The following is a 4,864-nucleotide window of genomic DNA, read 5'->3' on the forward strand; positions in this document are numbered from 1 at the left end:
AGTGCTTACTTGGTCGCGGAGAGACATGAAATCGAGTTGAGTCATAGAGATATACGAATCTTTATCCTAAGAAAAAATCTATATAATTTAAAATCTGGCTGCTTTGATACCAATGTGTCACAACCCAAATTTCAAGGATTCAAAACTCAAATAGAAACTAAAATTGAGAGTGAAAACAAATAAAAATAAAAGTAAATTAATATAAAATAAGAAAATGGTGTAAAATTAAAATGAGATTGAGAAAACAATACAACATTAAATATAAAATAAAATTAAATTTTAAGACGGTGTTGTTCAAATTTATCCAAATAGAAAAAAAAAAGTGTTTGGGATACAATAACAAAAAGACTCAAACACAAAGACAGACTAACGCTACATAACAACCCCATTTGTGAGTGCACAACCTTTGAAGGCTCCGTCATCTCAACGGTAAGTTCTATTACGAACCCATCCAAAATAATCACACCTGTGACCGCATCTCCTGACTTTAAACTGCTAGTCTAAACATGGTTTTGTCATGAAAGCTGTAGAGATAAATATATCTTTACAAAAATATTTTTTTCTTAATTTATAATTAGCCATAAAAAGAAATAATTAGGTACAAATTTGGTCTACAATTCAAAACTTTCAAATCTTACTATTCGTTAACCATTTTCAAATCGAGATTCTTGAACTCCTAGTACCTTAAATAAAGTTGGTATCCTCTAATAAAACAGGAATTTCTCTTAAGATCATTAAATTCTTATAGACTCCAGGCTCAATATCAATAATACAATTATGTTTTATCTTGAAAATGCCAAACATGAAACTAAAGTGCGTTCAATTTAACTCCATTTTTTGCCATCTTGAATGATGTGTAGGGTATATTCTTGATTTAAAAGTTCTTGTGACATGACCGTTCATATTAGTTAAGCTTTTTGCAAAATCACAAGTTAAAAGACAACAACGATGAACCTAGGTCTATTAGTCAATTCAAAGACAATTTCTTTCTCCATCTTATCGATAATAATAGCTCACCTAAATCCATATTATGCAAAGAAACAAGTTTACGACTCATAAAAATAACTACCTAAATTATGTCCTAATAATTTGAAAACATAAGTTGTAGTTGATAATTACACAAAAAAATTTCCCTAAATCCATGAATTCCTGTCCAATTAGTCAATCCTAAAGATTGTAACTAGCATATAGTAATTGAAGCTCCACATGAAGCAATTTAAAGTTCCCCTACATAACTAAAGTTCATCTCATCTTTAATGAAGCATGAATTGCACTGAAGTTCATGAAATGCTTATAGACTCAAACTCTGAGTACTATTAATGCAATTATGTTCCATATGAGTTTGTCATAAATGAAACTAAGGTGCATTCAATACAACTTTATTTTCTTGTCATACGAGGAAAAATAGAAAAATTAAATCAAACAAACTAATGAACCGAATCAATCCAACCAAAATTGATTAGTTTGTTTCTTTTGTTGGGTTGTTGGTTTATTTGATAACCCTTGTATATTATAACAATTCAACTTTTCGTTTTATAGCTCTCCAACTACTAAGAGAAAAATATATTTGAGTAGAAGCTAAAAATATTGGGTGTTCAAGAAAAGGCATTTGGTTTAGTGGTATGATTCTCACTGGGGTGCAAGAAGTTTTGAGTTCAATTCTTGAAATGCCCCTGTGTCTAAATCTCTTCTTATCTAAGGACTTCATATTCGACATCTTATACTTACCACCATGTTCTTAATACTCATAGTCTTTCTTAACATCCCATCTCAAGGCTTCATACACTTGTTTCAAGTGGTATAACAAGGGTATTTGGTCTAGTGGGTATGAAAGACAATTACCAAGTAAATAAATACATTAAAATAACACATATGTAAACTATGTTATTAATATTTTATTTCTATTACATCTTTCCTTATTTATGAAATAATGAGCGGAGATATTTTTCATTTTCACAATTACTGATGACGAGAGGTTTAGGATTTTTTAATGTAAAAATTGTGGGGATGTAGCTCAGATGGTATAGCGCTCGCTTCCGATGTGGAAAGTACGAAGATCGGATACCTTGCATCTCCAAATGAATCGATCACTAAACTTATGAAATAATGAACGGAGATATTTTTTCATTATCACTAAATATATTATTCCATCTTTCCTTATTTATGAAATAATGAGCGTAGATATTTTGTTCATTTTTACAATTATTGATGAAGGGAGGTTTAGGGTTTTCTGATGTAAGAATCGTGGGGATGTAATTCAGATAGTAGAGCGCTCACTTCTGATGTGGAAAGTACGGGGTTGATACCTTGCATCTCCAAATGAATCGATCACTAAATATATTATTTCTTTTCAATTTTTTCTTATTTACGACATAATGAGTGGGGATAGTTTTTCATGTCACTATTATTGATGACGAGACGTTTAGGATTTTGTAACATAAGAATCGTGGGGATGTAGCTCAAATGGTAGACCGCTTGCTTTGCATGCGAGAGGTACATGGATAGATACCAGGCATCTCCAAAATAAAACTATGTTATTAAATATATTATAAAAAATTATTTCTTTTCAATTTTTCCTTATTCATAACAGGTTGAGTAGCCATATTTCTTCATTTTCACTATTATTGATGATGGAAAATTTAGGGTTTTGTGATGCAAGAATTGTGGGGATGTAGCTTCGCTTAGCATGCGAGAGGTACGACTTAGCATACGAGAAGTACGAGGATCGATACCTCGCATCTCCAAAAGAAACTATTTATTATTAATATTTTATTTCTATTAAATATTTCCTTATTTATGACATAATATGCAGAGATACTTTTTCATTTTCACAATTATTGATGAAGGGACATTTATGGTTTTTTGATGTAAGAATTGTAGGGATGTAGTTCAAATGGTAGAGCGTTCATTTCCTATGTGGAAAGTACGGGGATCAATACCTTGCATCTTCGATTGAATGGATTACTAAATATATTATTTCTTTTTCAATTTTTTCTTATTTAGGACATAATGAGCCGGGATAGTTTCATTTTCACTATTACTGATGACGAGATGTTTAGGACTTTGTGACATAAGAATTTAGGGGATATAGCTTAGATGGTAGAGCACTCGCTTTGCATGCGAGAGGTATGGGGATCGATACACAATTGTGGGGATGTTAGCTTATGATGGGAATTTGAGGGTTTTATGATGCAACAATTGTGGGGATGTAGCTTATGATTGGAAATTTAGGGTTTTATGATGCAAGAATTGTGGTCATGTAGCTTATGATGGGAAATTTAGGGTTTTATGATGCAAGAATTGTGGGGATGTAGCTTAGATGGTAGAGCTCATTTAGCATGCGAGAGTTAAGGGGATATCCCGCATCTCCAAAAGAAACTATTTGTTATTAATATTTTAATTCTATTCCACCTTTCCTTATTTATGACAGAATTAGCGGAGATATTTTTTCATTTTCACTTGATGGCGGGACATTTAGAGTTTTCTGATATAAGTATTGTGGGAATGTAGCTTAGATGGTAGATTGCTTGCTTAGCATGCGAGAGGTACGAAGATCGGATCGATACTCCATACCTCCAAAAGAAACTATTCGTTAATACTATTTTATTTCTATTTAATTTTTCCTTATTTATGGCATAATGAATAGCGTTATTTTTTTATTTTCACTATTGTTGATGACGAGATGTTTAAGATTTTGTGATGTAAGAATTTTGAGGATATATCTTAGATGGTTGAGCATTTGCATCCCATGTGAGAAGTACTGGGATTGATACCATGCATCAACAAAGGAAACAATTACTAAGTATATTAGTTCTTTTAAATTTTTCCTGATTTACGAGATAATGAGCGGGGATAGTTTTTCATTTTCATATCATTGATGATGGGAAGTTTAGAGTTTTTTTATGTAAAATCGTGGGAATGTAGCATGGGAGTGGGAATGTAGCATGGGAGAGATACGGGGATCGATACCTCGCATCTCCAAAAGAAACTATTCGTTATTACTATTTTATTTCAATTCAATATTTCCTTATTTATGACATAATGAGTAGCGATATTTTTTCATTTTCACTATTATTCATGACGAGACGCTTAGGGTTTCGTGACGTAAAAATTGTAGAGATATAGCTTAGATGTAGAGCGCTCGCTTTGCATGCGAGTTGTACGGGGATTGATAACCCGCCTCTCCAAAAGAAAGTATTTAATTTGTTATTATATTTTTTCATTTTCACAATTATCGATGCCCCGCATCACAAAACCAAACTATTTGTTATTAATATTTTGATATTTTTTTATTTTCACTATTATTGATGATGGGACATTTAGGGTTTTATGATGTAAAAATCACGGGGATGAGCTCAGATGGTAGAGCGCTCGCTTTGCATGTGAGAGGTATAGGGATTGATACCCCGCATCTCCAAAAATAAGACTTTCTATTATTAAATATATTATTTCTTTTCAATTTTTCCCTATTCATGACATGTTGGGTAGCAATATTTCTCCATTTTCACTATTATTGATGACGGGAAATTTAGGGTTTTGTGATGCAAAAATTATGGGGATGTAGCTCAGATGGTAGAGTGCTCGCTTAGCATGCGAGAGGTATGGGGATCGATACCCCGCATCTCCAAAAGGGAGAAATTATTTTTTTAAGTATGAATTAATTTAACATGTTATGTATAAGGTGGGTACGAGAGAAAAAGAAAAGATACTTATAAAAGGATTATTATATCATTATGGCTGAGTAATGTCCCACAAATTATTTTTTTAAGTATGAATTAATTTAACATGTTATGTATAAGGTGGGTACGAGAGAAAAAGAAAAGATACTTATAAAAGGATTATTATATCATTATGGCTGAGTAAT

General features: G+C 32.0%; 1 non-coding gene across 1 annotated transcript; it reads left to right on the top strand.

Annotated features, from left to right (window-relative positions):
• The first annotated feature begins 4,554 nt into the window (after positions 1-4,554).
• TRNAA-AGC lies at positions 4,555-4,627 on the top strand. The gene has a single exon. It is a non-coding gene; the product is annotated as a tRNA-Ala (tRNA).
• Positions 4,628-4,864: the final 237 nt, after the last annotated feature.

This window comes from Cucurbita moschata, unplaced genomic scaffold, assembly GCF_002738365.1.
Source record: "Cucurbita moschata cultivar Rifu unplaced genomic scaffold, Cmos_1.0 Cmo_Scf00077, whole genome shotgun sequence".
NCBI classification, from domain to species: domain Eukaryota; kingdom Viridiplantae; phylum Streptophyta; class Magnoliopsida; order Cucurbitales; family Cucurbitaceae; genus Cucurbita; species Cucurbita moschata.